This window comes from Hevea brasiliensis, chromosome 6 (assembly GCF_030052815.1).
Source record: "Hevea brasiliensis isolate MT/VB/25A 57/8 chromosome 6, ASM3005281v1, whole genome shotgun sequence".
NCBI lineage: Eukaryota > Viridiplantae > Streptophyta > Magnoliopsida > Malpighiales > Euphorbiaceae > Hevea > Hevea brasiliensis.
In genome coordinates this window covers 67,626,292-67,650,353 of record NC_079498.1, presented here as the reverse complement: position 1 = coordinate 67,650,353, position 24,062 = coordinate 67,626,292, and the positions used below count along the sequence as shown (strand labels likewise).

At 34.3% G+C, this 24,062-nt stretch overlaps 1 pseudogene; it reads right to left on the bottom strand.

Moving 5' to 3' along the window:
* Positions 1-9,336: 9,336 nt before the first annotated feature.
* LOC110642411 (disease resistance protein RUN1-like) lies at positions 9,337-20,104 on the bottom strand (annotated as a pseudogene).
* Between the last annotated feature and the right edge of the window lie 3,958 nt (positions 20,105-24,062).

The following is a 24,062-nucleotide window of genomic DNA, read 5'->3' as shown; positions in this document are numbered from 1 at the left end:
TTAGTCGATGGAATGCTATAAGGAAAATCCTTCACAAATCTCTGTAGTATCCAAATAACCCCAAAAAGCTTCGACTTACGTTATATTTTGGGAGGCTTCCATTCAACTATTGCTTCAATCTTCCTTGGATCTACCCTGATTCCATCTGCTGACACAATGTGTCCAAGAAAGGATATCTCATCCAACCAGAAGTCACACTTGGATAACTTGGCATACAACTGCTTTTCTCGCAGTGTCTGTAGTACTAATCTCAGGTGTTCATCATGCTCTTCCCGGTTCTTAGAATACACCAAGATATCATCTATAAAGACCACAAAAAACCGATCCAAGTAAGGATGAAAGATACGGTTCATTAGGTCCATGAAAGCTGCTGGTGCATTTGTTAGCCCAAATGGCATCACTAGGAACTCATAGTGTCCATACCGGGTCCTGAAAGCAGTTTTAGGAACATCTGTCTCCTTTACTCTCAACTGGTGATAGCCTGATCTGAGATCTATCTTGGAGAATACTCCAACTCCCCTCAACTGATCAAATAGGTCATCTACCCTAGGTAAAGGGTATTTGTTTTTCACAGTCACCTTATTCAGCTGCCGGTAGTCTATACAAAGCCGAAGGGTAACGTCCTTCTTCTTCACAAATAGCACTGGTGCTCCCCAGGGTGGCACACTAGGGCGTATGAAGCCCTTGTCTAGTAGCTCCTGTAACTGAACTTTCAACTCTCTCAGTTCAGTAGGTGCCATCCTATATGGAGCAATGGACATTGGTGCAGTACCAGGCATAACCTCTATAGCAAACACCACTTCTCTATTGGGTGGCAAACCCGGCAACTCTTCCGGAAACACATCTGGAAAATCACATACAGTGGGGATCTCCTGCATGCTTGGGATAGTCTTCCTGGTATCAATCACATGTGCTAAGAAAGCCTCACAGCCCTTTCTTATCAATCTCCTAGTTGTTGTGGCTGATATGATGGTGGAAAGACAACCCGTTCCTTCACCCACAACTATAATCACATCCCCATCTACTGTCTGTAGTGACATCCTCTTTAGCCGACAATCTACCATCGCCTGATGATGTGATAACCAGTCTATACCTAATATCACATCGAACTTATGGAATGGTAGCTCAATCAAGTCAACTAAAAACTCATACCCTTGTATTTTCAGAGGACAACCCTTGTAGACCTTTTTCACCATGACACTATAGCCTAAAGGGTTTGTGACTTGTATGTCCTCCTCTAGCTCCTCTACTTGTACCCCTCTATCAACTGGTGGTGTGATGCACACATATGAATGTGTGGAACCCGGATCAATCAATGCACATACTAACAGGTCATAAAAAGAAAATGTACCTCTAATGACATCAGCTAGCTCTGGCTCATCTCGAGCTCTCATGGCATAAGCACGAGGTGTTACCCTAATCTCCTGCCTCTGGACTGTCTCTGCAGTAGGCCTCTGTGACGTGCCAGCTGTATCAGGCCTCACAGGTCTCCTACCCCTCTATGCTGCTAGGGCAGACCTCTCCATCTGAGGTGTAGCAGTGGGAGCACTAGTGTTCCTTTATGGACAATCCTTCAGGAAGTGATCCGTAGACCCACATCTGAAACATCCACCTGTCAACAATCTGTACTCTCCTCTATGGGGTCTACCACAATGTACATAAGTAGGTGGTGGGGCTGATCCCCGTGTAGCTGCACCTGGTGAACTACCCACTGATGCACCAGATTATCCTCCTCCTCTCCTTGGAGCAAACCGAGACTTTTGTTTCTTGCCCCGACCTTGAGTCTGACCCTAAGACTCCTTGGGTCTCTTACTACTCGTGTCTGCTGAGCCGGACTGACCAGACCCAGAACCCCTCTTGCGTTGCCTATCCTTTCTGGACTGCTCTTCATTTCTGACTCTCTCCACATCAAGGGCTGATGCTATCAACAGAGAGAAATCTGTGAAGTGGTGAGATGTCACTATTAACCTGATGTTGTCATTCAGTCCATCCTCAAATCTTTTGCATTTATCAACCTCTGTCTGCATCAACTCCAATGCATATTCGCTAAGTCTCATGAATTCTCGCTCATATTCAGAGACTGTCAGCTGCCTCTGTCTCAGTGCCAGGAATTCTCTTCTTCTGGTCTCCAAGTACACATGACTGATGTATTTCTTTCTGAATTCAGCCAGAAAGAACTCCCAGGTGATCTGTGCAGGCTGTACTACTATAGATACTGTCACCCACCATCTATATGCATCCTCCTGTAGCAGTGATAGAGCACACTCCAATTGCTGCTCTGGGGTGCAGTGTAACTGCTGCAATACCCTCTCTGTCCTCTCCAGCCAATACTCTGTTGCAGATGGATCATCATCCCTCTTACCTCTGAAGTCAATTGCCCCATACTTTCGCAGTCTCTCTAGTGGAGATCTGTGTATAGGTTACGGCTGTGGGGGTGGAGGTGGCTGTACAGGTGGTGGTGGTGGTGGTGGCTGTGGCTGTGGCTGTGGAGGTGGAGGTGGCTGTGGCTGTGGCTGTGGAGGTGGAGGTGGCTGTGGCTGGGGAATGGCTCCGGCGAACTGACGGAACAGCTGTGTCATCTGTTCATAGAAGGCTTGCTGTGCCCTACTCACAGTACCTCGAGATGATTCTGCTCTACTACCACTTCTCCCCCGACTAGGAGCAGGTGCGTGACTCTCTACTTCCTCCTCTATCGGTCTCGGAGGTCCGTGCTTTGAAGGATCAGATGCCATCGATCCTATAAAATAGACAAAGAACATATCTGCATTAGTGTCACCTCAACTCTATTTAAAAGCCCATGCATGTGATGCAACTATTTCTTTCTATCTATCTAGGTCTATGACCGCCTAAACCTCTGCTCTGATACCACTAAATGTGACACCCCTTACCCGTCTACCGTATAGCCGAGCAAGAAGTGCCACATTCGGTGCCGGAGCACCCTATCTTGTTTTATCATATCTATTGTAAACTTTTGATGTCATTTAAAACATGTATTCTATGTGTAGAAATTTTTTTTTTAATCAATGCCCAAGAAAACCTATAACAAATTATAAAAGCTGGATGTACGGGTTTATACTGGTTAGACAGCCATATGTCTATCCAGTATACGTCTGTCGGGCACGAGACCTGCTGTCAGGCTTGTAAAGCCAGAAATAAAGTAGGCATATAGCCTGTAGAACAATCATATCAGACATATATTGTTACCTCATGATTTTCTCGGTAGGCAGTACTGCTATCTGTAGTCCCTAATTAATATACCAATTTATCCAACTAAATAAATAAGTCTAGGTATACTATGGGCAATTAAATATTTTTAATTAATTTAGCACTATTCACTATTACTATTTTCTAGTACTGTTCATTGGTACCATAAATTTCATATTAATAAGACATTAGTCCTAATTTACATATTCATATCATTTTTAATATTAAATTTTCCTTATGAGTATTTTAATTATCCTATATAGCATTTTTCCCATGAACCTTTCATTAGGTTCATGTTGATGTGTTATTTTTATCTAGGAATTTGACTAGGTTGGGATGCCTATTTAGTCACAATTCCTTCATAACAATTGCTCCTCTATGTTTAAACTTGAATTTCAGTTTTTGAATCACTGAGTTTGGGGTTATAGAACTCAAGTTATGGACAAAATACCAAAGGAATAATATTTTGGGACATTTTCTGGGTTGGCAGTTTCAGTGACTCAAATTTTGCTAACCATTTGAATTGGTTAAAGGCAAAACTGGGTTAAGTGGTCCTCATGAAAAGTGTAACCCTATGTCTAAACTTTCCATGGGTAAACTTTTAGGTCATTTGGACCAGTATAGAGAGAGTTATGACCAAATGAACACGTACTGTTCATTTGGTCATTTTCTGGGTTGGCAGTTTCAGTGACTCAAATTGTGCTAATAATTTGAATTTGTTAAAGGCAAAACTGGGTTAAGTAGTCTTCATGAAAAGTGTAGCCCTATGTCTAAACTTTCCATGGGTAAAATTTTAGGTCATTTGGACCAGTATAGAGAGAGTTATGACCAAATGAACACGTACTGTTCATTTGGTCATTTTCTGGGTTGGCAGTTTCAGTGACCCAAATTGTGCTAACAATTTGAATTTGTTAAAGGCAAAACTGGGCTAAGTAGTCTTCATGAAAAGTGTATCCCTTTGTCTAAACTTTCCATGGGTAAAAGTTTAGGTCATTTGGACCAGTATAGAGAGAGTTATGACCAAATGAACACGTACTGTTCATTTGGTCATTTTCTGGGTTGGCAGTTTCAGTGACCCAACTTGTGCTAATAATTTGAATTTGTTAAAGGCAAAACTGGGTTATGTAGTCTTCATGAAAAGTGTAGCCCTATGTCTACACTTTCCATGGGTAAAAGTTTAGGTCATTTGGACCAGTATAGAGAGAGTTATGACCAAATGAACACGTACTGTTCATTTGGTCATTTTCTGGGTTGGGTGCAGGGAAATCCGAATTTGGGCAGTATTTAGCTCAAGTTTTGGACTGAATTTGGGCATGATTTCTTCATGGAAAATGGGCTATTTTGGGTTTAGTTTCACCTCCAATTGGCCGCAAACCAATTGGGGTCACACAATTTTATTTATGGCCTAAAATGTACACTGCCCTCAACAAACACAACCTGCAGAAAATTAACACTTCCAAAACTCAATCTCCTCCAACTTCCTTACTTCAATTTGCATGCAATACACTTCTATAAGCAACAATCTCATCCCAATAGGTCAATTTCAACATTTTACACAAAGTCCTCAACATTTACACAAACCCTAGTTTTCAAAGTTTCAAATTTACACAAACACTACACAATCAAACACCCAAACATTTCAACTAATTACACATTCTCATTGAACCATTTTTCATCACTTAAAAGCAATAAACTTCAAGTTCCATGGCTGCCAAAAATTAAAGGGTTCTTTCCTCTAGATTTTCTTTTTGTTTTAATGGTATTTATGCTTAGCTAAACATGCTTTTCATGTTTAATAAAGAGAAGAAGAGGGATTAGTGTACTAACCTCTTGTGACCCACTTCAAACTTTAATCTTTCTTCTTCTTATGGGTATCTAAAGCTTCCTTATGGTGTGGGCTAAATTTTTTTGTGAAGGGGTCTATGGGTTTTGGTGAGTGAAAGCTTGGGAAATCAAGCTTTAAGCTTGATAACAATGGTGGGGAGGGAGAGACCAAGGGAGACGGCAAGGAGAAAGAGAGAAGAGGAAGAAGAAAATGGTTGGTGGGGTTTTGTCTCTTGTGGTTATTTATATATATACATTTATGTGTACTTTATTGTTTTTAAATTTCATAAATCTATTTCCTTTCTTTTCTTTTCTTTCCTTTTCTTTCCTTTTCTTTTCTTTTCTTCTTCTTTCTCTTCTCATTTATCAAATTCAAATTCATAAAATTAATTTATGTTAATTATTCTATTTCCAAATTTTAATTTGACATTTAAGTCAAAATTCACCTCTAGGGGTGAAATGACCAAAATACCTTTCATGGTGCTCATCAGATTATTTTTATTTTTTATACCAATTAATAAATTCTCTAAATTTTATTTTATTTCTCAAAATTTTTCCTATATTTTTTTAATATTTATTTCATTAATTTATGCCTCTTCACTATAGTTTAAGTGTAGTTCCAAACATCCTGACTGTCCGAACATACATTAGTCATCGGAACAGTAAAATGTACGGACTACCTACGGTGAGGGCGTTACACCTTTCTTTAAGAAGTTCTTGGAGATTTCTTCACTTACGCTGTGTGGATATCTATTAGAGGTTGGACAAGTAGATAGTTGGTGATTTACGACAACCTTGCTAGAAGAAATTGGTTATCTTGGTTCAACAAATTTCTAGAAGTGTTCTAGGTAATTTATTCCAAACCTTCGCTAGCTCTCTCTCTACACTCCATAATTTGCTCAAAGATGATTGTTTTGTGTTTAAGAGTTTTATATATTGATTGGATTATGCATTAAATTTATATAAATAAAAGATTTCATATTAAATTCAAATCGTTTTATAAGTTATGGATCATTACAAATAAAAATATGAATTTTTAAATTTTGAATTAAATTTCATTCATTTAATTTTTTAATCAAATTTGAATTAATTAATTTAAATCCAAATTTTTTATTTTTGGATCAAGTTATTGAGTTAATTCCTAACTTTGTAATTATAAGCGACTTTGAATGAGTTGTATTCGTATGCATGAACGCCATGGCAGGGGGTTATATTCACAAATCAAAGTCTATGAGTTGCTATCTGAATCCAAGCTTCAAAGAAGATTTCAATTTTATTTACCGTTGAATATAATATTTGAAAGTATCACTTTCAAGAGGGTATACGAAAATACGAAATAGCAGTCCAACTTCTATCAACATAAGCATAGCTGTGAAAACAAAGACAAGAATTTTAATGACTTCTGCACTTTATTCTATTTTTCTTTGTCCATTTTTCTGAGGGGCAATTACGCACTTGACAATTATTCATACATTTTTGTAAATGGACCCCAAACATTCAATTAATTTTTTTCAATCAATTCATTTTGTCTCTTCTTAATCCATTGAAGACTTACTATATATTCCTCATACATTTTTCTAAATGGTCCCAAGCATTTGAGAACTAGATAGAGTAAAAATTAAGTTGGAAAATCACAAGATCACATAGGACGTAAATTTGAATTTCATAAAATTTTATTAGAGTAAGTGTTTGTTTGGTATTATTATTTAAAGATGAAAAAAAACTTTTAGAAAAAATATCATTATTTCAAATTTTTTTTAAAGAAAAAGATTAGAAAAATTATTGTGTTATTATTGATGCTCCTATTTCTAAAACTTATTAAATTTAATTTTAAATTAATTTTTAATACTTTCTAATTAATATATTTTTAAAAAAAAATTCTTAAAAACAAATCCAACAGCAATATCAAGTAAACTCAACTCTCCACATAATTTCCCAAAAAATTTGAAGGGAAATGTTTTATTGTAGGAGGTCTGAATTTGACAGTGCCAATTCAACCTTATTATAATTAGTGGTAGTATTATTTTGGAACATCTATGTAAATACATTAAAAGAGAATCTGTGTTACTAGTAATTACATCATGATTAGACATAATGAACCAAAATACTAGTCTATACATGAGCCCTGCCAAAATACAAAAGACTGGTGAGGTGACTCTGGACAGTGGCAGATCTGGTCGGAGCTCTGTGTAGCGGCTGCTGATTTCCAGTACCTACACGATGGAAAACCAACGGGCTAAACATAATGCTTAGTGGTGTATAATTTATAATAACAATAATTAAACAACTTAAATAATAATTCTATATATGGCAAATTTCATAATTTCTTGGTATTTTATATTTTCATTTCACTTTAGAAATAATTTAAATTATCGAGATCTTTTCGGTTTACTTATTATATATTCAGTCTTAATTAATTATTACCAGTGCCCAAGAAATCTATAGCAAATTATCAAAGGTGGATACATGAGAGTATACTAGTTAGGCAGCCATATGTCTATCCAGTATACATCTATCAGGCACGAGGCCAACTATGGGCTTTGGGGTTGAATAAAGTGGTGGTGCAATGTGATAGTGCAGCTGCGGTTCAATTTGTTACCTCATCTTCTGGGACGTTACAGAGTGCACAGCCCTGATTCAGGCTATTAAGAGTTATATTGACAAAGACTGGGTTGTTAAAGTGAATTTCATCTTTAGAGAGGCTAATTATGCTGCTAATTGCTTGGCTCACATGGCGGAGTTGGGCATTTGGAACCAGTCATATTTTTTAGCCTCCTGCAGATCTGGTCCCTAGTTGATTCATGATTTCATTACCTATCTCAGCATGGTGTAGTGTAGCCGATTTGTAGTTGCATCTTGTTTCAACCGACAAAAAAATTGTGAAGAGAGAGTGAGAAGCATGTGGGGGACTTCACAATGGAGTGTGGACTAGCACTAGTGATCAATTTCTTTTGAGTCTACTTTCTTTTTCAATATCTTTCCAACTTATATATTCCAATTAAACATGCAAATAATTTTTCCAAATAAATCTGCTTCTATCAATGATTTATTTATATCTTTTTTTGTTTTCCTATACAGGTATGCACCGTCAAAACTTATAAGAGACATCAGTTACAGAGGTATATAAGAGAATGCCATGTATCACTTTCTTTAAAAAACTACGTATCACTCTCCATAAATAATTTTCTTTCATATTGATTATTTTTTATTTCTCTTGTAATTATTATTACTACCTTAATATTTATGATTTAAATTATTTTTTTTTTTAATTTTTAAAAATTAAGACCTTTTATGATTAAATATAATATTTAAAAATTATTTAATATTTTAAATAGCAATATTAAAATTCTTTCAATTAAAGAATGACTTTTTTTTAATTAATAATAATTTAATGACCTAAATAAATCTAATTTGAATTTTCTTCATCTCTCTGCCTGTAAATAGTTATACTTTCTATCATTTGATAAACTTCAAATCTTTTTCTTCTTATAAAGCATTCTCTATTTATCAAATTGCTCTTAAATTCTCTTTTAATTTGCTTTATTATTTATATTGCTTCTTTTAAGAGTTATTAGTTTTAATTCACAAATCTTATTATTTTTAATTCTTATTTTACTTTTCTCACTCTACTAAGCACAAAAAAATATAAAGAAAAGTTAAACCTGACAAATTATAAATTAAATTAAAATAATCAAATAAAAATTAATATTATACTATAGTCAATTAATATAAAGTCAACTTACATTCTCTATATCAAGTCACCCAAATATATAATCTACACTTTTTTATATAATTAATATAATTTTTTCCTTAAAAAGTTAAAAACTACCTTTCAAATTTTTACTATAAGAGGTTAGCCATCATTTTTTCTCATTTCCCTTTTATTTACTTTTTTGCATCGGATTATTTTCCCGCTTTAGTTAAATAACTATATTCTTATACATAAAAATAGAATTACATCGAAAATTTAACTACAAGTAAAAATAATTGAAAATATTAGTTGAAACCAAATCAAAAAATAAAATGTATACAATAATTTGGTTAATGAATCGAATGTTAAAATAGTGCAAGTTTATAATTTTATCGGATCAGGTAATAATTTAGTACCACTCATTTTATATGAATAACAGGATTAGTAAATTTTAAATTGTATATATTTATTAAAATAAAAGAAAATTTACTTGAATAAAATTAATTTAGCAAAAATCTTGAAGAATGAATATATATATATATATATATATATATATATATATATATATATATATATATATATATATATATATATATATATAGACATGTGTGCGCGGGTATTTCGCTAGTTTCATCTCAGGACTCAGGATCCACAGGCATTTTCGGTCTCTTGGAAGCGAGATTGCCAACTTCATTGAGTTCTCCTCCACTGCCACAACTATAATCGTCATGGCTTCTCTTACTCTTCTCAACATAATCATTACAGGAGAGTCCCAAATTCTGAAAAGGATTGCTGCAGGCTACTAAATCATCAACATCTCGACTATATATTGCGCGAAACCCACAGTAATTCACCATCACTTGGTCTGAGGAAAACAAAACCTTGAGATGATTACATGATTCCCACAAATCCAGACAAGTTAAAGAGATTCGTGGCATGTAATTGAACCAAAGTTGATCTGATGTAACAATCATATCCTTAGGTATTTCTACGGTTGAATGACCCAAAAACAAATCTTGATTTGGAGCAATGCATGCGTGCAAATCACAGAAAATGTTAGAAGAATCTGGCAGAGGCTCATGGAATCCAAACTCTATACAAAATGCAAATCCCATCCACTTGGTAGCCCACCAATATGGAGGCAAATGCATTTCTAATGAAGAACCTGGGGACTGATAGTTGAACCAACCTGGAATTTCACTTCCAGCTAAACACATGGATAAGTGAGTGCTTGGATTATAGAGTCCCTGCATCGAAAAAAATATGCATCATGTCTCTATTTATAAAACAATTATGTCTGTGGTAGACATGTGTGGGAAAGAGAAAGAGATAGAGATAGACCTGAGAGGTGTGCCTTAGCAAGTAGTGCAGATAACTTGTTAGCCTTGAAAGTACTGCAATGTTTTTACTTTGAACCTCAAACAATTTGAAGCAATTTACCAGAGTCAATGATGAAGGTCTGATAGTGTTTGTTCCAAATTGATTTCGGATGGTTTCTTGCGCTGTTAATCCATCCACACTTACACATAAAATGCTTGATGAAAGATCTGGCAATAACTGAAACCTCTTGCAATCCACAGCAGCACAAAGATTTTCAAGTTCAAATCGTCTGCTGATGCTTTTGGGTAGCAAACTTTCCAAGGCAGTGCAACCATCCATGCTAAGATGTAAAACGCTTGATGGAAAATTTGGAAATGCTTGAAGCTTCTTGCAATTAGCGAACTGAAAATCTTCGAGTTTTGAAAGTCTACTAATGCTTGAAGGGATGCTAATAAAATCATTTCCGCTTAGATTGAGTGTTCTCAATGATGGGAAGCAGCTCAGATCACTAGGAAGTGCTTCTTCTACCAGATTGCAGTAACTTAAATCTAATGACCTCAATGATCGTAACGCTAACGAAGAAGGCAACATCGTAACCACTGGATTTGGATACTTCCATGGCAATAACCTTGAAGGGAGAAAAAAATCCCACAGTTTAGATGATGGTGCATGTCTTGTAGTAATCCCACCTGCATAAAGCTTCTCCAAACTTGTCATATCACCCAACCTATCCGGCAACTTCTCAAGTTTTGAGCATCCATGTAAATAAAGAAACTTAAGGGACTTCAGATCACATATGGTGTTCGGAAGTCTTGCAAGGCTTTTGCAATACTTCAAGTTCAATAAAACAAGCCTTTTCAGATCTCCAATGGATTGGTGAACTTCCAACAGTCTTGTGCAACCTTCAAGATTCAACTTCTCAAGGTTTGCAGCATACTTGAAGTCTATAGTCTTGATTAAGTTAACAGAGTAACTTAGATCAATGACCTTCAACATCTTTAATGGCTGTGAAAATGTATACATAAACAAATTAAAATGGCTGAAGTTGTGAAAAGTAACACCATTAAAGACCTAGTTAATTATGAACTTAAAAGTACTTATGATGAACATGAAAAATCATAGTACCTACTTTAATAATTCCCTTCCACAATTGTTCCATGTTACCACAGCGCATGTGGAGCTCAACAAGATTATCAGGCTGGAAAGTAGATGGAAGATATTTGAAAGGATATCCATCCCATTCAAGATATCTTAAATTATTTGAAAGATGCTCAAGGCACTGGGAAAGGTGCAAATTTTGAAGTTTGAGCAATCTTAGCCTTTTCATCTTCGTGAAAGCTTTAGCACTCAATTGTTTATCTTCTTGATTGCATGAGTCTAGGACTATGCCTTCAATCTGTTCTGTTCCCTGAAAATTAAAGGTAACAATGGTAATTACTAAGAAACTCTATATGAAGATTGCATCATAGGGCATTAGAATTAAGTCATTACCTTATCATTTGATAGAACATGTTCAAGATCCTTATAAAGCCACAATCTACTTCTTTTTCCAGGTTCTTGGGGCGATTCTTGGCGAACAATTTCTCGACCCATTTCTTGAAGTAAATCATGCATCCAAATTCTCTCTTTGGAAATGGTTATGAGAGATTTGTTGATGAGAACTCTCATTCCAATATCCGGATAGAATCCACAGCTTACTAATACTTTCATCACATGATCTTTATCCTCTCCATTGAAAAAACAAGCAATATCTAGGAATATTTTCCTCTCAATCTCCTCTAACCCATTAAAACTAATATAAAGCTTACCCAAGATTTCTTGATTAGGAACTTTTTTCAATCTACCCAATGCACTTCTCCACTCATTTACAGATTTACAAAACAAAAAAGAACCAAGAACCTCAAGAGCTAATGGAAGGCCAGTACAATAATTTATGAAGTGATGAGATAGCTCCACGTAATCACCTGTAGGATAATCATTTTTAAATGCTTTCAAACAAAAGAGATGAAGGGCTTCATCATCATTTAATCCCTTAACCCTATAGATCTTATCTACTCCATGGCATGTCAACAAGTGCTCATCTCTACTTGTTACAATTACCCTACTTCCCTTCCCAAACCAATCATGCATACCAGCTAATAATTTCAACTGCTCCAATTGATTGACATCATCAAGAACTATAAAAACTTTTTTCCCGTGCAACCTATTTCTGATTTCATTGGCTCCACTATAAGCATCCCAAATTGCAATGCTTCTATCCATTAGAATTTCACTAAGGACTTGTTTTTGTAAAGGAATTAAACCATGCTTCTCGTCAACTTCTCTAACATTTGCAAGGAAGCTACTACCTTCAAATTGAGAAGCTAGTTCCTCATAGACAACCCTAGCGATGGTTGTTTTTCCAATACCACCCATCCCCCAAATCCCTATAAAATAAACATCTTCCGTTTGCCCCATTTCTAAATACATGCTCATATCCAACAAACGTGAACTCATCCCAACAAAATTCTTGGCCGCACTTGATACTAAACTTGATTTTCTCAATTTGCCCAGAACATCTTTTACTATTTCTTCAATAAGCTCTGACTCATGCCTGTTAAGTAAAAGTTATTGGAATTAAATGTCACACAATTACAGGACTAATGACATGTTAAACAGTCATCTTTTTCCTTTTGCATACATATAAGATAAGCTTAACTTTATATAAAAGTCTAATAACCCTTAAATGAAATATTTATATTAAAATTCATGCAAAATCAATTAAAGTACGCTCATAATTAAAATAATGAGTACACAAATTTTGATACAAATATTTGATTTAAGGGTTTAAGGGTTATTAAACTTATTCTTATCTATCATCGAGTTTATAGTAGACACACCTTTCTCAAATGTATCTAATATAATTTTTTTTATTTAGTTTTTTATTAGAATTGAGATTTAAACTCAAAATAATCTAGTAATTTAAAGATAACTCCAATATTATTGAACTAAATTACTAAAGCCCATTGATATGCCAAGCAATATTTTATTATGATTCATAACATCAAAGTAAGTTTTAGATAATTTTAAGGGTAAATTACAACAAAGCTCCTTAAACTTAACAAAACTCACAAATTAGTCTTTGGTATAAGTGTGGTAATGATTTGGTCGTTAAATTTTATTTTCGTTGACAATTTAGCTCTCACATTTTACTTCTATTAACAAAGTGATATGCAAAATTCATTTATCATGGGGACAAATTTATTAATAAAAGTAAATTGTGAGGACCAAATTGTTAATGAAAGTAAATTTTAAGGATCAAATAGTTACTAAACTTATATCAGAAATTAATATATAAATTTTATTAAACCTTAGGGACTTCATTATAATTTATTCTAATTTTAATAGTCATAATTTATTATTATATTTAGATATAGAGAAATACTCACTAAGCATCCCAAAGTCATTGTACAATATGGCAATTTGCCTAAAAAGAGAATTGAGTATTTAATTACTTATTCATTATGACACGTTCTTGAAAATATGATTAAGTTATAGCCAACTTTTAGTGAAACTTGCAACTGATAAAAACATTAAAAACTAATCTAGAATCTGCCTACGACTGCATTTCATATTTTAAATGTAGTTTAAAATTAGTAACCTAGTATAGTGCTAAAATCACTAAAAAAACAAACATTTTCGTTTTTCTATGATTTAATTCAATCATTTTAATTTTAACATAAAAATATTAAATTTTTAAAAATTAAAAAATTTTATCAAATTTTAAAATTGAATTTGGGGAGCTATGCTCCTATTGATGTGCTATTTTTTATTATTAATATGATGTATCCCATAAGCCACATCACTTAAAATGAAAAAAAAAAAAAAAAAAAAAACTCTTACTCTTAAAATAAGAGTTTCTTTTCTTTTCTCTTTCCATTTTAATGAATATTTCTTTGATTACATAGCTGTGAAATAGAGAATTGACACGCTGGAGAAGAAAAGTGAAGCATAAACTCTGAATGGTTATAGAAAAAAAAAAAAGGAAGCAAAAGTGACATTACTTGGAACATCACAGAGCAATGGGATGCTCTTGCCACTAAACTTCTCAATAGATAAATCAGAGTTTTTCTCTAAACTCTCTGAATGAATGACTTCGAAGCCTAAAATGGCAAGATCATCGAAGGGAGCCATAACTGAGAGAAACAGAGTAGAATAAAGCAAAAATTGAGGGATGGTAGAATACAATAGCAGTAAAAGAGGCTAGAGAAAACCTTGGTTTTCAATACGGATGAAGAAGAGCCCGAAGGGTTTATATACAACTATATATGAAAATTTCAGTGAGCACAGATATCATAGAAGAATCATGGGAAATTTATGCAAATAGATTCCATGCACAAAGGTAAGCTGCGATTTTATCCTCTCAAATATAGGATTTTTACACCTCTGCACATAACTAAAAATACTTTGCAATCTTTGACATTCACCTTACAAATATAGATAGAAACTGGAATCACAATGTCAACTTATATAGAGCTGAAAAATATTAATACTTAAGGTAGATCAAACAGAAAGAAACTTTAAAGGATGATGAAGAAACTAATAAACTAACGAGTGATAAGAGAAGAAAAGAGAGAATTTTTTTCAAGTTATTTGGCATATGAGCTCCACCATTTAATAATAAAAAAAAGATAAATGACATGCCACATTAGCAGGAGCACACTTCTCTCAAATCCAAATTCAAAATTGGATAAAAGTTTTTCAATTTTGAAGGTTTGGTATTTTTGTGTCAAAATTGTAACAACACAATTAAATCGCAAAAGTGTGAAAAGGTTTAGCATTTTATTGTGATTAAGCACTTAGTATATATTGACAATTTGGATTGAAATAGTTTTGCCTAGGCTTGAGCTCAATGTAGCTTAGCTTCAAAAATAAACCTGAATTCTCTAATTAATTAACAAATTAAGTCTTAACATCTAAGTAAAATAAAAATATTCGTACATTATCAATTAGGTTTGTTAGTGTATGTGCAATCGCAGCCAATCTATTGGTTATAGGTGTGATCACTTAATTACATGTAAATACATTTTGTTACCAATAAATGTTGTTTTTTATATTTAATGTTCATTTTACTATTAGTGAATATTAACGAACCTAGAGTAACAAATAGGACTAATATGCAATGCAGAAAAAATTGTAGCGCGATTATAGTTGTGAGATTCTCATTGCATCACATATAACCATTGAGACTAGTACATATTATATTCTTTCCTTTATGAAAGGAAGTAGCTATTCTCACTAAGTGGAGGTATAAGGGATACCAATAACTAATGTGTAGGTGCTTGTTGTGATAAGCTCACTGAACTGACCCATATGATAACTCCAAATGGAAGTTTACCTATATCTATGAAAAGACTCGAGTGATAATTATGTAAGTGATCTTTTTAATTAAGACGCTAAGTTATCTTGTATAGGAATTATTATATTTTGATATTGCTCACACGTGATTCTATATAACTAATGTGGCAATTATTAGATATAGTATGAACTATATGGAGATATTTAGTCGTCAAAATAGGATTCATCACTAATGTTGCTTGATATTCTTAGGTTAGTGGACGGTCCTAATACTGCCTGCAACAATGAAAGAGGTGAGGTTAGCAGCCTAAGCAGGGCTACTCTGACGCCCAAATCAGTAAATGCCAAAGGAAAGAGCAAATACTAAAGAGTAAAAAAGAGAATTGAATTACCTGCCTTGGTAGGTGTTATGAGTCGTATTTATAGGGTTGGGGATGACAACTTTTCCATCATAATCGAGATTTTGCCAGGTCATACCCAACTAATTTCCTCCATGTATCATGGAAATGACATTTGTCATATAGCTATATTTTTTTTATAGAAATATAGCGTATCCTAATAGTGTGTGCCCATCCTCTGAGATAATTCATTTTATCTGAACACCTCGACTTACCTAATCATCCTGTGTCCTATCCGAACACTCTGCATCATACCTAAACATCCTGTGTTCTATGTAGACATTCTTATCTTATCCAAACATCCTTATCTTGTCCAAAATCTTGTGTTCAATCCATACACTATTATCTTATCTAAACATCCACTTATCTGGACATCCTTATTTTATCCAAATATCCTTGTCTTATTCAAACATCCTTGTCTTATTCGAATATCCTTGTCTTATCCGAATATCATGTGTTCGGCTATGAGAATTCGGATCTAATATGAAGTTTCCTTTAAGGATTATCTCGAATTTTAGGGCATACTATATCAATCAACCTAGGTAATTAGGTATAATGTTTTAATTATTCTTGGCTGGTGTGGATTGTTACATCCTTAAACAAGATAAAGTGAAATTGGGAATCTCATTCAGTTAATCAATCATACTCCAAAAACATATATGATTTATACACAAGCACACACATTCCATGCAATAGTGTATAAATAGAAACATTCTTATGAAGGGATAAAAATTACACTGATAAATTGCTCACTGATCAAACCACCTTGCCAAATTCCAATATTTGGGCGGTCATTATATATTCCTAGATGTTAATAATGATCCACAAATATAATTTAATCAATTGTGAATCGATAATAAAATTAATGTGATTAATTTTATAATTATATTTGTTGCTAACATATTAAAAACCTAATGGGCTGCCAACAAATAGATTCTAACTGAGGAATTAAAATGGGTTATTAAGTTCGACTTAGTTGAATATACTAACACTTACCGAAATAAATATGTAATATTTATTTATCATGTAGGTCAATTAGTAATTAGTTAACATAATGTGTTAAATTAATAATTACTATGACTTGAAACATACAAAAGGTGTCAGTAAGAAAGAGAAATAATGAAGTGAGAATTGGGGAAATAGGGTTCTAGCAACTCTTTTCTTCTCCACCATCACTAGTGCGCTAGGACTCTCATTTTCTCTTGCCCCTTTCTTTAAGAAGTTCTTGGAGATTTCTTCACTTACGCTGTGTGGATATCTATTAGAGGTTGGACAAGTAGATAGTTGGTGATTTACGACAACCTAGCTAGAAGAAATTGGTTATCTTGGTTCAACAAATTTATAGAAGTGTTCTAGGTAATTTATTCCAAACCTTCGCTAGCTCTCTCTCTACACTCCATAATCTGCTCAAAGATGATTGTTTTGTGTTTAAGAGTTTTAAATTTTCTGCTTCTGCTGTGTTTGTATATTTTGCATAACCCAAAAGCGGTTCCTTTAAGCAATTATGGAGTGATTGTTATTGTTGGTTTTGGTTAGAGAAACAAATTCACAAGTTAGGTGTTATTAGATTTGTGACTCAAAATTCTATTACGATTTGGAGAGACATTTTCTTAATTTGAGTGGGAGAAATATTCCTCAATAATATAAAGAAATATTTAGGAATATTTCCTTGATAGAGCAAAACTCTTACTTTAGTGTTGTTACTAAATTAAGATGGTTCCTGATTAGATTAGAATTAAGGGATTAACACTATAAATAGAAGTGGTGAAAAAGTTATTTGGCTTTTAGCTCATGGAGAAGGGCTTTAAGCCTATTGTAATAAGAGGGCTTTGCCAATTGCTGAGCAGTGGTTTTTCCCAAGAATGGAGAGGCTTTTGTCATTATAGAGAGAGTAGTTTTGACAATTGCTGAGAACTGGCCATGCCCATTGATTAGGGGCTTCTGCCCATTGCAGTCTAATAGAAAGAGAGGTTTTAGCTCAAGGTTTGCAGTCTCATGGAGGGAGAAATGCTTCAGCCTAAGGTGGAGAAGGGCATAGTCAAAGAGGAATGGCCTATTCACTATTGTAGTTGAAAATACCCTTTGTGGTATAGTAGTTAAAGTAGTGAATACGTTGGGTTATTTCTAAAGAAGAAGGAGATAGACTAATTAATGTATTTACTATGAGCAGTTATATAGTGACGATTTCCTTGGGTGTAATTGTGTTGATGGGTAGTTAGCTTTGAGCTTATAATTGTTTATTATTTCATTGATAGTGGAAGATGGCAATGCCCATGGACGTAGCCCTATATTGAGAGGGGGAGCTACGTAAATTTTATTGTTATGATTGTTTGCTTTATTTTTTTTTTGTAGTTTTCATAATTTCACGGTACACAACAAGAGCTCTTTGCTCTAGAGATAATGAAACTGATGAGTAGTTGACAATGAGAAAAGGTAAAAATATGTATATAGTGGTAATAACGATAGAAGAAAATAGTGATGGTGGTTGTACGGTAAATAATTATTGAGATTGATATTTTAGGACATCGATTCTATGTGCAAGTGATTGATATTTTTATTTGATTTTTTTATTAAGATATCATTTATAATAAATTTAAAATATAAAATATGTAATTAAATTTATTTATTTTATATAAAAATTTTATATGTTGATGTTTTGAATTTATAATGAATTAAATAATATAATAAAAATATTTAAAGAGAACTAATTCTGTGGAAAATAAAGTGATTAATATTTTTATTTTAGGTTTATTGGCTAAAAAATTTTTGTTATAAGTAATATAAAATGCCAAATTCACTCTACAGTCTCCCTTTAACCATAAGAAATCAATTAATAATTTAGCTTTACAAAATAAAATATGAGTTTCATTTATTATTAAAAAAATTAAAATCACATATCTAAAAGTTAATTTGAAAAATAAACAACATATTTTCATTTTAATACAATAATTTAATATACATTATATATATATATATATAATTTTCCAAAGTGATAATAGAGATGACAACGGGTAGAGTACCACAAAAATTACCCTACCTGAATTCGAACCCGATTAACGTTTTCAAAACCCGAATCCATCTCAAACCTGATTAAAATTTATTATCAACTATCTTAACCCGTTACAAATCCGATTATTATTATCCGAAAAAAACTCAAATTTATTTAATTTTATATATTTTAATTAATAATTTACATAAAAATTTATTTTTATTAATATTTTATATTTTAAAATTTAATAATTTCATAAAATATTTAATTTTATTTATTTAAAATAAAAATATAAAATTTATAAATATTATAAAAAAACATATATCTTATATTTAATTAAGTATGTATATAAACAGATTTGGGTAATGGATACCTAACATATAATACCTAAATTCACCTTAGTATTATTTTTCAAACTCAAATTCAATTATCCGATTATGTACTATTCTAATTTATTCTATTAGAGTTCGGTCGAATCGGATACTAGTAAAAATCTAACCAGTTGCGATCCAGCGAATTTAGCCCAAAGTTGAAAAATTCTATCTTTTCAACCAACCCCAAAATATATTACATTGAAAGAAGCAAAACAGTCTCAAAGAGACTGGTTGCTGATCAACCCTAAGCAAATAGAAGCCTAAATTTACAACTTCATCTACAGATCAAATATTATCCAAATAAGACAAATTTAAATTATGCAAGAAAAAGAGTTTTTATGTATACCTGTCCTGTAAATCCCAACCAGAGAGATTGGCCAATGCAGTCATTGCAGTTCTCCATTGTTGAACATTGTGCAAGTTGTTGAAACGTTGTTCATGGTGAGCAAATGACTTTCCATATTCTCCTGTTTGTTTTCTCACTTCAGTTGGATTCACAAGGTAGAAAACAGGCATAACCATTTGTCCCTGGGTTTTCATGCACTCGAAAATCTGCACAAGCTCATCCAAGCACCAAGAGGAAGAAGCGTAGCTTCTTGAAAAAATAACGATTGAAATTTTAGAATCTTGAATTGCTTTAAGGAGTTCTTGGGAAATGGTTTTTCCTCTCTCAAGTTCTTGATCATCCTTGAAGGTGATAATCCCTTTCTGACATAAACCAGCATAGAGATGGCTAGTAAAATTTTTTCGGGTATCTTCCCCTCTGAAACTGAGGAAGACATCATATTTGCAGGAAGAGGCAGCAATGGAAGCCATAAATGATCAAGAGAAGAGCAGATAAGGGCTATCAGGATTTTTAATTTCTTACACTTTGTAAGACAGACACTTGATTACTGAAATACTACGATGATAAAGGGAATGAGCAAAGCAAAGCAAGCGAAGCAGTAGTACTATATTGGAGATATCCTACCAAACGCGTCAATCAAGGAATGTAATGGGTACGCAGAAAAAAGTACAATGCATTTGGTCTTTGATGAACAGTCGTGTCCTCGTCCAAGTCTCATTTCACAAGGACATCCATTTTAGCGTCGGTCTCTCTCTTGGACTTAAAAATAACCGAGAATATTTGAATTTTTCAAAATATCTTTTATTATTTTTATTATTTATAAAAATATTAAAAATAATAATTTATCATTAACAATATATATTAATAAAAAATATTATCATTCGTTAAATTACATTCCTAATAACTTTTGGTGACAAAATCAATGTGGCAGGTACTTTTAGCAATAAAAAATTACTCCATATGATATCATTGCCATTAATAACATTTAACGACTGAATATTTATAATTAAATCTTTTAATAAATTTAATTTATAATATTATAATAATTAATATAAATTAAAATTTTAATATTATTTTAATAATAATTTTACTGAGTACAGGTATCAATTCAAAACAGAAAATCAATTTGTACAAATCAATTAAATCAATAAAAAATTTCAAATAGTAAATAATAAATAATAATGCAATACCAATAGTTTTTTTTTTCAATAATTTCATTGAGTTAATAAGATCAAATCAATATCAAATAAATTCAGTATAACACGTCAGTAAATTTTATAGTCAGATATCAATCAATATAAAAACACTAAAAGCCTGTTTCTGGAATTCTAATGGTTCTAATGCAGAGATAATTGACAAAATCAATTATTTAATCAAAATCGGAATAAAATTTAATAATAAAATAAATGTAACACCCCAAAATTTTAAATTTTATTATTTTATGAGCATTTTTTGTATTTTAATTTTATTTAAATTTTAGGAATTTTTTTAAGATTTTTCGGATTTTAAAAATCGGGTTCGATTTTCCGAAAATATAAACTTTGATGATTTTTAAAATTTAATTTAAAGACCACGTGGCAAAACTAAAAATATATTTGGAATCTACGTAGTTTTCTGAAATTTTTTAGGAATTTTTGGACCTCGTTTTCGGTCCCGAGGCAGAGTAAAAATTCAAAATTTTATATCCTGAATCGAACCGGCCGAATCGAACCGGACCGGTCGAATCGGACCGGTTCCCTTTTTCTTCTTCCCTTTTCTTCCGCACGTCCCGACCTCCTCCCCTTTTTTCTTTCTTTTCTCTCTCCTCCTGCCACGCCACCACCTCCTCTGCCACCCCACCTCAGGCCCACCACCACCATCCCACCACCGGCCACGCCGAACGGCCGAAAAACGCGCGCAAACGCCCTCCCCTGCGTTTGCTTTCCATAGACACCAAGAACACCGAAATCCATCGAGCGGTTTGTCCAATTTTTATCCAGGAAGTTTTAGCCCATTTTGACTTTCGGGCTGAATTTCTCACAAACCGTGAACCCCACGAGAAAACCGAGAGTACCAGAGCGCTCCACTCGTAGAGAGCTTCGCGGGGATATAAATTTCAAAATTTTCCGACACCGTTTTTCGGTGGGTCCCACGGAACTTCACAGTGTTTTCCGAGCATTAAATGAGCTTAGAAAATTCTGAAAAATTTATGTACTAACCCCCGTATTGTGGGCTTCGTGTAGGTATCCTCAATTCGCGGAAATTCGACAGGTTCTGTGAATTTTCGGCCAGACAGACCCGTTACCGGAAAAGTCTCCGAATTGGACCGAGGTTTTGGCTACCCCCCATTGTTAGACGTCCCGAGCGCGTCCCCGGAGTTGGAATCGGCAAAGGTAAACCCGAACCTTGCTTTTTCGTAATTTTCTAGTGCTTAAATAGGATTAAAAATTCATAAAATATTCGTGGTAGCTCAGAAAATTATGATTCTTTTTGTAATAGCCTAGTAATATTGCTAAGGACCGCGGGGCAAAGTTTTAGAATTTTTAGAGCTTGTTTGGGTAGTTTTTGCAAAAATGATCAATTATAAGGACTAAATTGAAATTTTACATATTGTGATGGATGACTGATTTGATGGGCCCAGGAGGGGCTGTGTGATGTGATTGAATTGTGGATATATGAGTTGCGAATATAGAAGTGTGTTTTTAGCCCTTTTGCAGGTTGGGTAGGTCCTAGGTATAGGGGAGACTCTGCCGGATTTTCGGCACTACTTAGGACGTATTTGGTCTTTTCTTTATTGTATCGAGTCATTTTGTAATGTAATTGTCAGGTGAGCCGGGACAGCCTTCTTCCTCCGCCCAGCCACCATAGTGACCGTTGTCAAGTCTGTGAGTAAAATATTAATTTTAACTGTAATTTCACTATTATTATATGTTCAAGTATGCCTATGCATCACTTATATGCATATATTTATGTAGTTAAACTCTAGGCACGATTTATGTTGCATTGATAACTGTTAAAGTGTCATTGATGTTGTTGTGGTAATTTGGAGCAGTGTGCGTGCATTGGCGTGCGTGTGATGTGGTGTGGACTATAGATAGGACGGGTAGTCACGGCTTGAGTTCTTCGTTGGGACCCGATCCTTCGAGGGGTAGTCACGGCTTGAGTTCTTCGCTGGGACCCTCGATTTGGTTTATTAAGCGAAAGTCCGGCTTGAGTTCTTCGCTTGCACCAGGTTGGATTTAAGAGAGCTGTATAGGGGATCAGCTCCCATATATTATGATTGATACTACAGGGTGTGTGAGTGCTCCAAATTACCTTTCTGATGTTATGATGTGAAAATGTTATTGATGTTGCATTTCACTCTACAGGGTGCATTAGTTTTAGATAGTTATAGAGATTATGGTTAAAATTGATATTTTACTCTCTGAGTCGAACGCTCACTCCTGTTCAATATTTTTTCAGGCCACAGGAGGATATTTTTGAGATTAACCTGCCTTCTTCCTCGCAGGTCGATTATTAACGTTTGTATAAACTTGTTAAATCTTAGAATTTCCGCATGTGTTAGAAATGTTTATTTGATTTGGGTCTGTAAACTAAATTATTATTTTGGACCTGTAAACTTATATTTTATGCATGTTTGATGGATTGGATGAGGGAGCTGAGCTCCCATTTATTTTTATGTTGATGAGTATGTGGAGGGTGAGCTGAGCTCCCCAATTGAGTATTTACTGTGTTTACAGGTCGGGTGAGTCATAAACTCCCCGTTGGTAGGTCCATTTTATGGCCGGACTCTGTCCGGTTGATTTCTTGATATTGGGCCCAAATGGGCCTTAGAGTTGGATTAATGAATAGTTAGTCTTACTACGGGCTTCGGGGGCTTTAGGCTGGCCCAGGTCCTAGTGCCGGTCCGGCCCATAGGTTGGGTCGTGACAAATGTGGTATCAGAGCTAAGGCTCCAGATTCTTAGGGATTGATTGTCTAAAGTGTTGGGAAGAGTCTACTAAGAGTCACATGCGGAAAAATAGGGTCCACATTCGTCTTGCATTGTCATCTTTGCTTCTAGTTTCTGCTTCAAATAATTATGTATAAATATGAGTCCATAGAGCTGTGTAACATGTTGTTTTGAATTTTGTGGGCTAATGCTGCTGAATTTCAGGAAAATGCGTAGAAGGTAAGAGCCGCCATCGCACGAACCGGATGTGCTGACGAGGTGTCGCACAGATGAGGCGCCGCCAGGAGGCGGTGGTAGGAGGCCTAGAGCCGCTCAAGTAGAAGAGCACGCCCACGCTCAGAATGATCTTTCATGGCACAGGGTCCCATGGATCCCATGGCAGCTACTCTAGCTGGGTTGCAGAGAACCATCGATATGATGGCGCAGTATATGGTCCACCCTCCACAACAGCAGCAGTCCACCGCACCAAGAGGGGAACCTTACAAACAGATCATAAATTTTAAGAAGTTGGTGCCTGGTACTTATGATGAGTCAGACGATGCGTATCGGTTTTTGGATTCCTGCAGACAGGCAGGAACAAAATTGCAGTTGATTGATAGAAGACTTATAGAGTGTATGCAGCATGTCATGGGGCCTATGCCTAGACAT